This window comes from Zonotrichia leucophrys, chromosome 2, assembly GCF_028769735.1.
Source record: "Zonotrichia leucophrys gambelii isolate GWCS_2022_RI chromosome 2, RI_Zleu_2.0, whole genome shotgun sequence".
NCBI classification, from domain to species: Eukaryota; Metazoa; Chordata; class Aves; order Passeriformes; family Passerellidae; genus Zonotrichia; species Zonotrichia leucophrys.
Window position 1 is genome coordinate 57,915,481 of NC_088171.1, and position 14,086 is coordinate 57,929,566.

A 14,086-nucleotide genomic window follows, 5' to 3' on the forward strand; every position below is an offset into this window, starting at 1 on the left:
GCATGGGACAGGACACAGTAACAAGCTTGAGGAACAGACCCTTCATTTGCCAAGCCTTCAGAGAGGAAGGTGATAGCACAGTACTGAAATAATAAAATGTTACAGGAGACTACAAGAATAATCTAACCTCTTACCTAATAAAACCTGATGGATATTAGTAGTGCCAAAAATACTTACCAGCTCATAGCTGCTTGGAAGAAAGCAGGGAATAGAAACAGCATTTTTTATTCCACCTGGAATAAAAAATGATGATAAAATAAGGAAAAAAAGAAAGTACCTTTGAAAATGTCCCAGCTGCATTGCTTGAGCTCTTTCCAGACAGAAGCACCAATCAGATCAGGCGCAGAACCTGAGCATCCACTGCTGCTCTCAGCTGTACTATCTACTTTCAGCTCCCTGAAAAGTTAGCACTAGCTCAATGCAGACTTGGTGCCCTGCTCACATACTCTAATCAATGAAACAGGTTGAAGAGTAATGTCTTCCCTCATGTCACATATACAGGGAAACACAAAGGGTTTTCTCCCTTCCTCTATCCTTTATACCATTCTTTAATCATCATCTCAGTTTTAGTTAATGAGTAAAAATATTCTGCTTTTCAAGAAATCTAGAACTTCGGCAGTTCCCAACACCTTACCCTTGTTCTGGAACTGACTTTGGGTCATGGGCTTAGCAGAGGAAACAGAACAGATAATCTGTGGAGTCACATATCTTCACAGATTTGTCTCCAAATTAAAAACACTTCCTATGAAGAACATAGCCTGTATACATTACCAAAAAACCACAAACCACCTTATTTTGATATTCAGAAACCAAAACACAAAGAAAGCCAGGAAAAGCATGACTGACTTGGATTACATGATCTAGGGAAAACCAAGTGTTAGATTATTTCTGCAATCTCATATAGCAGGCACCCTCAAATCTCATACATACAGTCTAAAGACTAGGTTCATCCCTTTATACCACTCAACTGAGCTTCCGTAGTAGTCATCATACATGCTCACTTTAGCAAGCACTTTGAGGTTAACCCCAGTGAAAACTGTTTCATTTAACATATTCACCTTCAAAATTATGGCTCTCCAGCAGAGTGGAGCCAGAAACTCTGCAGCAACACCTGGACAACAAAGGTGGAGTTTTTTATCAGAACAGCTGCTATGATCTTCTGAACACTCCTATGATGACTCAATTCATGGTACACAGAGGGGATTCCTGAGTAGAGGGGGCCTCATGCCTCAAGTAATTTATAATCCTTAGAATATTAAAAAGAAGATGCAGCCCATGCAACAGAGCAAGCTGCAAGAACAAAAAGAAACATCAGTTCTGTACACAACACAGGCAAAGAGTCAAAGTGGCCTACCTGAATACACAAGGACAACCCACTCTAGCTTAAACACTCAGGTACAGCTTTTAACCACTAGCATAGAAGAGACAGCATTTGACTCCGTAAATGGTTATGAAAAAGATTGATCTCCAATTCTCAATGCTTCTTAAATCATAAATTACTCATAAAAAGGGGGGAAAAAAGTAGCACATGAGTGAGTCCCAGCTCACTCATGATCTCTAGACTGCCCCTAAAGAAAACAGGACAGACTGAACTTTTGTAGTTTGTCGGCTCTTCCCTCTGACTTCTCAGTGGGCTTGCAAGTCCGAGGTCTTAATACGCTGCACCTCTGCAGTCCATTTTGTGACTGTGACTCATGATTCACTACTCTATCCAACCAAACACCCATACTTCCATACATGGAAGATGTTAACTAACCTGTCATAATAGCATGCCTATTGCTGGAAGCAAGGACATCATCTGCCTTGGTGACCTCTTGCCTGACATAGCGTGTAGAACTTCATATGCCACCTTGAATTACAACCACCAACTCTCCTTTCAAGCCAAAGTGACAAATCACCAAGCAGAACAGTGCCCAGCTGAAAGAATCAAAGCCACATGCACCCTGCACCACCACCACAAGCAGCAAACACCTGCATCTAGAGAGGAAAGACTATTTCAGTTGTCCTGACCATGCAATTAATTACCTCATACTTATAAACTGGTTTTGCTCATGTTCTCATTAGCAACACCTAAGGTTAAAGTAGATAAACATGATACGTGAATTTCTTTCCTCTCACTGCATATACTAGGAAGAAATAATTAATGGAAACACCAAAGGAGCTGGCAGACTGGCTGAGTAGTGCAATGGAAGAGATGAACTAACATTATATGCTCATGTAATTATTAACTGGAACCACTGTGGAATAAAATTGTCATCACTGACATACATAAATACAGTCTCTGCTGTCTCCCTTCCCTCCACTGATCAAGACCCTTGAGGAAACAAGCATATCTTTACCCCTTTGGTGAACTAAAACACAGTTCTGCTGTAATTTGCTAGCTAATTACAGCTGACTCACTGTTTAAGAAAAATCCCCTTCCTTCTGACACAACAACACTGGGGACATCCAGTGGACAAGAACTTAAGAAGAGAATTGCATATCTCTGCAGATTTGTGGCATCTTATTCAGGCAACTCTAGACTGTAAGAAGATGAGGGCTAACACTAAAAATAACACATGATTTTTTTTCTTTTCTGAACTCTTTATACTTGAAACAGCTCTATATAGCAAACTGACTTTACCAAAAAGTTTTGTCTTCTTCTGTGTCTTCTGCACTTTCTCTTTACAGAAATCAAAGACTTTGATGTTCTGCTGCTGCTTTTGTGCTACAAAAGTCAATGAACCACCCAAGATGCCCTGACCGTTTTTTCTTCTAACTCCATATACACAAATAGCACATTTCTTCTCAGATGAAGCAAAATAAGACCTTGCTGTATTCCAACTTCAGTTCTCATGAGCAATTGAAGCAAATTCTTCCACTGTTAACCCAGACACAGGCTAAAAGCAAGAGAGTTTTTAAACCCATTGACAGATAACAGAGGATATTATGACATCCAAAAAATCTAGGCTGAGAATATATGAGTGGCTCCAATTCTCCTTCCTAGTTTTCAAAGGTCTGGGACATGCTAAAAAATAAAGTTATATAAAAAGTATAGAGCTAAAAAGTAAAACAGCAAGACTAAAATCCAGTGACAATGCAGAGACAGGAAATCAAGTAAAAAGGTCTCAGTCATTGGTTTAGAAAGTTACACACTCTGTACCAACTGCACAAAACAATAAATTTCAGAAGGACTTTTCTGGTCCTCCCCCTGAAACTACAGCTAATCTTAAAGACATCTACAATATCCAGGTTTGTCAGCTTTCAATAGTTTCTTTATTCTTATAAGAAATGCACTGCATATGCATTAGTGTAATATTTCATAGTTCCACACCAAGGTGGATTTAGCTTCTGTGCTTCTGTACAGTCACATATTAACAAGCCATACCAGAATGTAAGAGTGCTTTGCCTAGTTTAAGAAATACCTACCTTTTCAATGCCCAGCACTTAGATACAGAGGTACATTGTTAGTCTGTTCACAAATAATCAAGCAACTATTTCAAAGACAAACTGTCTGTTCTTGCACACACAGTTAATATGAAAACATTTTCCCCGTGTGATATTTCCTGCATTCAGCCTTAGTTTGAAAAAGTCCAATAGTGATGGAAAGAAAGATTTAAAATAATTTCTTTTACGAATAATTCTGATTCCAATGAATCTGTGGGTAATTTTTCTTCATATAACTATAACATCAGCCACATCAGTTAATGAGTAACTGACTACCATGAGATAAATGTTAAGTCAAACAAACAAAAAAAAAATCAACAAATGGCAGGATATCTGGTGCTAGGAAAATAAAACATGTTCCTGCTCACTCTTAAAAGCAACACAATCATGCCCCCACACAACACACAACAGTTCATTGGCTGAGATAACCATACTTACATTTCGGTGGGGCTTTTTTCCCACTTCTACAAGCACATTTTGTTTTTATCTTCCTCCCTTTTCATTCTCTATTTGCAAGAAGTATGTGAACAACTATCTTCAAAGAGTGAGCAAGTTACTACCAAAGTTGCATTTCAAAGTCCAAATCACAAACACTATTATATTGCTTTTTCAAAAGCAATTGAACCACATAGCTATAATGAATCACTTTCTTTCAAGCTACAGTTTTATCAAGTAAGGAACTCTAGCATGCTTGCCACAGGTTATATGTAACAATAACTCATCTATAAAGTAAACTACTAAAAAACCTGTTCACTCTAGCCCACTACTTATGTTACAAAATGGAGGAGAAAGGGTGAAAACACCAGTAAAATGAAGTCACTGACATCCTGCAAATAGCATGAAATTACAGCCATGTTGTTAGGTTTTCTGAATGTTACATATATATTTATATATATATATATATATATATATATACACAGAGACACACATTTATACACACACATCTTTTTTTTAATTTTTTTTTTTTACAAAAACCACACACACCTATTTATTCCAATCTAGAGCTCTTGAGTTAAGCCTGGTGGAAAAAAATATTTTTCTGCTTAGTTTTCTTCTTCTGGCATTTCTGTCAGTTATTGTTCCCCTTTTCCAACCTACCCTTCAAAACACTCATGACAAATGCTGGCTTTCTTCCATGCTGTATTTCATTTTGCAATGTCACAGTCCTGACCTACATCATGAAAGTTCTTCAATTCTCTGAGGAATATATACAAGGCAAAGACACTTGGTACATAGGTTATTTGGGGAAAAGATTTTTTTAAATCTTCTAATAAAACAGAAGGTACTTGGAAGCAAAAATGTATGAGTTTCCCTTGATAACTGTGAACTAGTAAACAGAGATGAAGTCCTCTCCTTAAAATAATGGGATTTGTTCAAAATGAGTTCAGAAGAAAAGGAAAAGAAAGTCAGAATTTGGGTGTTTCTAACAGGGGTTAAATCAGACAGCAGAAACCAAGATCTTAAAACTAGATTCTACTGGACTTTGCACTAGTTCTCTGCACTGTGGTTTAATTTGCCAACCTGAACTGTAAATGCTAGCTACTGCCCCTCCTGATTTAATCTGTGTAACAGATGAAAGAGCTTTGTAAAGTAGGTTGAAATTATTTAACACAAATAAGTGCAAAAATATAGTCTATTTGCTCAAAATGTCTCATTTTGCTGCCTCTTCAGCTAAAAAAAGAAAAAAAAATCCTAATTTTGACAATTGTATACATCTGTTTGAGACTTCTGCTTTCTTTGTATCTGATCTGACTTCTCCAAGCTTTTTGAGGCATAGATTACTCACAGAACTATGCTACTCTTTAGGTATTCCATGTGTATGTATTTTGGTACAATCTCCAGTGTAACCTCTGAATCTTAGTCATATCAGCAGGTCCAGAGATATAAGAAAAGCAGGTTGACTTCAAAATCACAGGTCACTAGTGCTGGCCAGACTGTAATTTCTGATTATGAAATTCAGGTTATACAGTGTTGCAAACATTACTTTCAAGAGGTAAGCACTTTTAAATTCCTTCTTCCTAGAGCGGGATGAATTATAGGATGAATTGTTCCAGCCATCTTCGATTCAGGAAACAGCATTAAGATATAAAGCAGCCAGATGAGCAGTGACATAACTGTGATGCAAAGTCCAATAGCTAGAATGTGACACAAGCTGGTTTTAATTTGATTTTCCATATGCACTTCCTCCTTTACTCTGAAATTTGCTTTAATTCCATGCAGTGTCTATCCTTTGGGTTACCATGAGCTAACCTGTATTTTAAATTCAGGAAAAATTTACTTATTGAATCTCCAAGATCAGAAAGCTGCAGAATACCACAGAGGTTTAACTGCAAGATTAACCAGGGCATAACCTCAGACCACTGAAGTTGAAAGCCATGTTTGTCTCTTTGTGCTTCCTGACCCAACTGGAAAGATACAAGTACCAAGGTGTGAGGTCAGCAAATTCTCATACTCATATTCAAGTGCATAAAGCCCTCATGCTCCAATCACTGCTCAGGGGGAAAAAAACGTAAGGCTTACTGACACATCTTCTATTCTATCTTGTACATGTGTCCTGGTATAGGGCAAATTTGGGAGGAAACCTCCAAAAGGGGGCCCCCCCAGAAAGCTCACCCACACATCCCCTCCCCACAATTAGTTTGGGAAAATTTTCCTCGGAGAGAAGTAGAAAAAAAACTGTTTCTTTAACAGGCAAAGCACTCCCCAGCACAAAAAAGGAACAATACCAGATGACAAAACTCATTCGCTGCTCTGAAGAGATGACAAATTCAGAAAGTCTCTCCTGTGGGTGCCCGCTCTGTTATCAATCCCTCTGGCACTGGGAAAGGCTGCTGCCCAGAGCAGGCCTCCATAGGCCACAAAGTGCAAGCTCTCAGTGCTCCCCAGGTCCCTAGTCTAGAACAGGTTGGAACAGTTCCAAGAAAAGGGAAAGAAAACCAGTCCAGGGAAAAACTTCTCTGCCTCAGCTAGCTAAACCAACTAAAAAGCAAAAGAGGGGCCTGTTCTGCCCCATCCATACCCAGACAACACAGTTCAGCAGAACATGGAGGAGTAAGTGCAGGCTGATTAACAAACTATGTGCTTCTTCTTCTCCCTGCCTTTGCTCTCAGAGCTAGTCTTGAAGGCACAGAATATAACATCCAGCATAAACAGAAGACACGATTGGAGATATAAGCATCATAACGTCACCCTAGGACAACACACTATGTTCATTTATTTTCCCCACATATAAGTTAGGAGCAAGTTCTTTGTTCATAGTTCCTTACAGGATCAAGTTTCTTTATTCTCAAAATGTATTAACATTCGCACAAATATACTATTAGCATTGATAATGATATATACCACTTAAAAACTCTATCAACCTTAAAGCAAATGGAAGACTTCTCTTAAACCATGAGGAAAAACTTGCTTTTCTTGCATGACAGCATAGGGGATAAATGGCTAAATTCATTAAGCGATTTCACATACCAAAACTGTCTGTTTAGTAGAATCCATACTTTACATCAGTATGGTTTATCAGCAATGAAGATAGGCAGGGAGACTGAGAGGTGGTCAGAAGCTGTCTTTATTGTGGACTACATATGCTTATGTACTAATCCAGGAAGGCAAGTAATTTTTTACTACAATGATTGGTTAATCATCACATAAACAAACTTACACATTTTGCAACATCTCTTGCTTGTAGAAGTCTTGATTCAATCTTCTTTCTTGATTCTATCTTCTTGTTCTGTTTGTTCTTGCCAAAGCATCCTGATTATCAAATCTCTTATGCAGCAGGTCCGAAGTACAATGATTAGCTTTAACTTTACAAAATGCTAACAAATGCTCTAAAAATATACATATTATCTGTTTATTCTATAAGCTACTTTGAGATTTCCTCCAAAAACAAAGATAACCACAAATAAAGTAAATTAAAAAATGGTGATTCTGTCAGAAATGTCTGATATTACAGACAAGGACTAATCTACTTTATAGATGCTCAGACCTACATTTCTGTGAGGCAAGAAGAAATATAAAATAGATTTAATTCCATTACAATTTCCATGATTTTGCTACTGGTTCAGGTAAAACCAAATCACAAATATCACCAAAACACAAAACCTCTGTTAAAGTTGTTGATAACTAAATGCAAGCATTGGGGTTTGTTTAATTTTTTTTTTTTTAAGTTTCCATGTACAAGGAAATAAGCATTTTCTGCACTTGTGTAACACAACAGCTCTTACAGTTGTTTCTGGAAACAAATCACTCAAGTCAAATGTGAACTTAACCTTGACAGCAACTTCAAGACTGAGTCTTTCAGAAGCTTCAAGAACAACCGTGCCAAGCTGGCTAGTAGTCAATTTACTGCACTTCAAAACAGTTCCTAAACAATAGGGAGAAAAAGGGAGTAAGGGCATCAAAATAGAGCTGTGTTAACTCCTGCAAGTTACCAATATTGCTGCCAGGGTAAAGAGAGAAGAATAAGCACAGTGAATCATATTTTTTAGACTTAAGCTCCAAAGGTTTTGTAAAATGAAAGTTCTGCTTCTTACACTCTTGTGTGTAAGAAGGAAAAACCACTAGCAATGTTTTTACAAAGTAAGAAACTACTGCTGTAAACGAATCGCAGAATGATTTATGCTTTACCAGGACAACCTTTTCTCTGTCTGGTAAGGGCTCTGCACCTTGACACATTTAAGCATTTAATAAAGTTAAATTTTAGATTTAGATAGTTAGATTTCATCTGCACAGTCTCGGCCATGTGGCCCCTCCCAGTCCAGGCTGGTGGCATCCACAGAGCCACCCCAGATCTGGCCACTCCTGGCCTCAGGGCTGCACCCAGCACCAACTGCAGGGCCACTCTCGGTGCTGGTCCCCACTGCATGGTTGCTTCTGGTGCCAATATAGCTGCCAGCCGGCATGGCACGGCAGCGCCAGTAGAACAAAGGACTAGGGGGCTTCGCTGGGAAGGGGCCCCAGCAGGCCACTGGGATGGGGCCCAACAGGCTCCTCAGTGAGGGGCTCGGCAGCCCATGCACCACCCTCAGCGGGCAGAAATCTCAGCTGCACTGTGGGCAAAGCCGACCTAGCCATGTGGCACCACCCCAGCCCAGCCGTGCAGGCCACGCGACGGCAGCCCAGCCCAGCCTAGTCCAGCCCTGCCCAACCTGGCCACACAGGGCCGGGTCAGCCAGCTACCTCCTCAAAAGCCAGAAGCCAAGAAAGCTTTCCCTGGCTTTGTTAGTTTTTAAATGTGCTTTTCCACAGAAGCATATTCAACTCTTTTAAGTAGTTTAACCAGATATCAATATTAAAACATAGCCAGATGATTGGCTCTTCAAAACTTGCCAGCTTATTGGCTCCACCAGTTTTCCCACAGGGAACCACCTCCACCAACTGAAAACATATGGTTTTCCTTAAACCATGACAAGGCTAAGAGACAGTTATGGGAAATTTGTGCAGAACTTCAGCATTTTCTTGGGGGGCGGAGGGGGGGAGCAATACAGTGTTGTGAATGAGCCTTCCCACAGATGAAATATTTCCACTCCTGTTGCCAACAACAGTAGTGGAAAATCTTTATAAAGAGAAAAATATTTTGGCACTACAGCTGCAATAGCATGTCCTTTCTTTTCCTTTACTACCACCTTCTTCCTGTCCTGCAGAAAAATCTTGATCACAAAAAGTTTACAAAGGCAGAACACTAGCAACAATGAAAATGTTTTAACATTTAAAAAAATACTGTTAATTTCTCCGGTCTTTTTAAGGCATACTTGCCAATCAATTAGGAAATTGATAAACCTTACTCCAGGTTAGAAACAAAGGTAATTTTTAGACCTCTTTCCTCCAGCTAAAAAGATAACCCCATGTAGCAATGTGGGGTTTGTTCATCCACAAAACCATTTCAACCAGACTGTGGATTACTGTAGACAGCAACCCACATGAAACCCAAAAAATGGCTGGACTGTCTCCCGGTTTTCTTCTATTGTCAGCTGCAGACAGTGTAAGATCTCAAGAGCTTGCATGTTGTGATGGATCTTGTAAACATATCCTGCATAAATTATGCTAAGAGCAAGGATCAGAGAAAAATAAGAAGAGATCAGCTTAAAGCTCCAAAGTAAGTAAGAATGCAGATGTTGCTGGGTTTATGTGGGTAAAACCTTATGGGCCTAGAAATTCTGATTCACAGTTGTTCTTAAAGCTCATACAAAAAATGTAAGTGACAAAGACTATCACGAGATGAAAATATAGCTATGAAAAGAAAACCATCAATATGATCTGAATATTATCAGTATGATATGCTGTCTTGGTTTGAAAAACCAGGTGTCCTCCAAAGAAGGCAGGAGCTTCTCTTGATACGGAAAATGCCAACGCCCTCCCCTCCAAATTATTATAATTTTGAAATTAAGGGGCTCTCAGGTAAAGATATGGGAGTAGGAATACCAGTTCTTTATCAGGAAAAAAAAATTAAAAGAAAAATAAAAATGCAGTAATACAAAACAACACTAACAGAGTCAGAATATGACCAGACACCCTGTTGGTCAGGGTATGGGTAGCAGTCTGATTAAATGGTGGCTGCAGTCCTCCTGCAGTGACAGATGTGGTTCAATTGAAGCAGTGATCCTGTTAGGAGGGTGCTGTTTTCCTCTGAAGGTCCAGTGGTGGTGTAGGTAGGCTTGGTCTTCCTCTGGGAATCCAGTGAAAAGGCTGACTGTGGTGTTCCAAATCTCAGATTATATTCAGGTAGGAATGCCTGGCTCCTCCCCCTGGGCAGAGCATCTCACAATGGGATGATGTAATTTTATCAGTCATGCAGTGAGACTCAAGGGCCCATTAACAGAACATATTTTCCAGAGGGGGTATTGGTTGTGGAAGAGATAAAAAACTGCCCCACCTGGTTTTAAGTGGTGGCCCAATTAACAGGAGATAACTACTCCACCTCTAACAGACTGCAATAGAATACACACCCCCAGCCACATCTTTTCTAACCTAAGACATATGCTTATATAATCAATATGTTATGCTTGTAGACTGCCTTGGTCTTGAAGCTTTCTTCATGTACCAAAACAAACTCTTCAGTATTAAAACAATTTTCTTCAGCTCACCTTTTCTTTAAATAATATTTTATCTTTCTATATATTATTTCTGTCTCCCATTGTAGTTGTTCCCCTGGCCCCACCTCTTGTTCTGAAGCTAATTAGAAGGGTGAAGTTGTTTTTGAAATGCAACAATATTTATTTTGAGGTTCCTCTCCTCACATAGCATAGGAAGTTTGTCATATTCACTCTAAAGATACTAGTACTTCATTTCAGATTTTCCCAATAGAGCAGATAATTCTATTTTCCACTTACCCTTAGGAATTTTATGTTCCTTTCAAGTGGGCTAAGCTTATAAAGTTGCAGGAATATCAGATGAAATAGCCAATAGTCATTGGCTTTGCTGGCAAAAACTGTGGGGTGAGGGATCAAATTTACTTTTTATTTAATTATTTATTGGTCATAATAAAGAGAAGTTGCAGCTTTTTAGAAACCTTAGGAGCACTAAGGTTAAAAGTAAGGTTTAAACATTAAATTAAATAATCACAGATCAAATTCTGGTGTCATTACGTTGGTGCTTCTGAGGTAAACAAATACAGAACTCAAGTTCTACAGACAATTTTTTGAAACATCATGTAACAGCTGTGAACATTAAACATTCCACAGAGGTCTTTGCCTTGCGCATTTTTTATTTTTAAGTTAGTAGGAACTTACCTTAGAGATTTCTGCCAAAATTCCTCCCCTCTCCCTGAGTTCTTACTAAGATACCAATATTCCATCAAAGGATGTCAATTTTACTGTCTCTCTCAGCTACAGAGTAGGTGTGTTCGGCCAGAATGCTTATGTACCAGTTGCGTAATGCCTGTTGATTACAGTGGCTTCTTTTGTATCTCTATATGCTCCAGTAAGTCTTTAATCATCATTCCCTTTTATGCCTGTGCTGTTGTTACGCACATAACTTCCATGGTGTGCATAGCTTCCATGTCTCACTAACTAAGCTCTGTACTGAAATATTAATGCATATCTTGAAGAATTGTGTTAGAGTACATTTTACTAATCCAGTGGAACTTGCTATTTACTGTGTTCACCTTTTATCTAGAGAAGAGAGGCGGACAATCCCAAGCTTTCAGTGCCACAGATGGGCTGCAGTCCATGTTTCTTTCTTCACTCTCCTCCTTTTTAGGACAGTACACTCTGTGTCACTCATATCCAGGTCAACCTCCACCCATTTCTGAGGGGTCACTAAAAAGACTTCTCTGCTTCAATTAACACAGTCTCACTTGGACACCCTCACAAACAAGACTGAAAGTCAAATGAAATTTTACAGCAAGAGCTTGGGTCCCTACCTAATTGAGCCTTGTTGAGCAATTTTCTAATCTCTCTTCCTTAGAGTTCACCAGAGCTTTTAAGTTATTAATCTGCTCTAGGGACAACAACAGACCATGCCATTTGGTCCTATAAGCTGCATATCCTGCTTTAAATTTGGAGGTAATTAGTAGTTAATTGCTTTGGAAAATAGTATGGTTTTCTGGTTTGTTTTCTGCTATTTCTTGGTGAGTCTAAGCCATACATACAAGAGATTCAAAGCCATCTAAAACAGCCCTGCAGAAGACAAGCTGATCTGCTGGATCAGTCCTCAAGAAAACAAGTGTACAAACACCACATAGAAAGCAAATAGTGATATGATGAAAATCCCCTTCAATTTGATGACAATTTTTTCATTTTCTCAAAGATTTCCCATGTTATAACGTGAACATGAGTTGATGGGTATGCCTGTTGCCATAATTAATGATCTTATGGTTAATCAACCAACGTCCATTGCCATAATTAACTAGAAGGTGGTTTAGTTGTGTTGAAGTTACAGTGTATGTGTGTGTGTGTGTGTATATATAAAATATTAGATAGCTAGACAGATAGATAGATACATAGATACATCTCATAATACACCCATGTAAGCACCTTGCAGGATTTTAATTCACAAGGATCACTCAATGGAAATCAGACTGACACAAATACTCGTACCTCACTGCACTCTTTGCCATTTAGAGCCAACTGTAATGCCACTAGCCCAAGCAGGATACAAATTCTAGTATTCTAGTTTGTCAATTCAAATTCAATTTCAAGCTTTCTAGTTTGTCTGCCAGGACTGTAACAAGAGACATGCTTTGCACATTATGAAGATGTTCATAACTTATTACGGGTCTTAACACTTACTGAAAAACAGAGTATATAAAACCATCTGCAACATAATAATATAAAATTAAATATGCATATATTTACACACACAGTACACCCAAATAATCTGTCATGTCCATATGAGTCTTAATATAAAAATGTATTTTGACTTGCCACGAATTTGACAAGCAATGAATTTGATTAAATACAGAAGGCTTTTTCAATTGAGTAACACCAACTAATCCAAAAGCGAGATATTAAGTGGATCACTAGACAACCACAAGCACAGTCACAAACAAGTAGGTGAATTTCAAAGAAAAAAGCAAACCTCTTAAAGAAGAAAAATTGTTCCAACAGTCTTCAAATCTTGATCTACAGTGTGTAAGCATGTGAAAGCACTTGATTAAACACAGATATTGCAATTTGATGAGAACATAGTTCTCATTAACCTGCTCAATGAAATAGTCCAGAACTTATTTACTATAAGCCGATTAATAAATGAATGAAAAACATGCTAATACAATTTACAATTTACATTTGAAAATGTATAATATCTTACAAATAAGACAAGAAGATTAATTGCATTCTTTATTATGCTCAGCTTGCACATAATATCATGGTAAACATTTCCCTGCTCACAATAGTTAACAGCACATACCAATATAATTTGGCACCTCTAGCTAACACTTATACATGTTTTAAAGTAAGAAAGTATCAAAGAAAGAAAGCAAAACTCAAATGTAGGTAAAGCATCAAGGAAAAAGGTTTCAAGAAAAAAAAACCTAAGACAGGGGAACTAAAATTCTACAAGAACTCCTATTTGCATCACTCCAACATATATACTTCCAAAACAAACACATTCATAGCTACATTAGATGAACAAAAAGACACTCAATTTATTCAAAGAACCACTAATTGCTTTAAGTTCAAAAATTAGTTTATGGAATTCTTTGTATTGAATGTAAAGCCTCACTAGCAGCTAAACCTAAACCAGGTAACTTAACTATCAACTGGAGATGACAGGAATTTCATCAGAAGACATCTGTACAGTGCTTCAACTTTTCACATATATTTCACCCATCACATCAATGTTCTAAGAGCTGTGAAATTATACTTTCTTATTTAAATTACTCAATTTAAATTTTCTTATTTAAATTACTTTCTTATTAAAATTACTCAAATCTCCCAAATCTGGTCTCCAGGTTTTTTAATTGCCAGGAAGTCTAGAGATTCAGAGCCCTCTGTTCTACACTAAAAATTATTCAATCACAACACAACAAAGATAAATAATAATTTTTAAAAGGAAACAAAAATAAAAGAAAATTTTAACATCTATTTTATTGATATAAAATATAAAGTAAAAATAATAAAATATAAATCCACTTGTAAAGACAGAAATTACATCCTTATGACAGCTTGTTTACTGTTGGAACCCTGTTGCACAGGGAATATTTCTCTGCCTGACCTGAGAA

The 14,086-nt window shown here is 38.0% G+C and overlaps 1 protein-coding gene across 5 annotated transcripts in view; it reads right to left on the reverse strand.

Annotated features, from left to right (window-relative positions):
• TNS3 (tensin 3) overlaps positions 1-14,086 on the reverse strand; it is a 200,000-nt gene that overhangs the window by 153,955 nt on the left and 31,959 nt on the right. The window contains exon 2 of one of the 5 annotated variants that reach the window (XM_064705076.1): positions 178-233. The exons of the other annotated variants lie outside the window; for them this stretch is intronic. The gene's annotated coding sequence lies outside the window, so the exon portion shown is untranslated. The remainder of the gene's footprint in view (positions 1-177; positions 234-14,086) is intronic. 5 annotated transcript variants of the gene reach the window in all.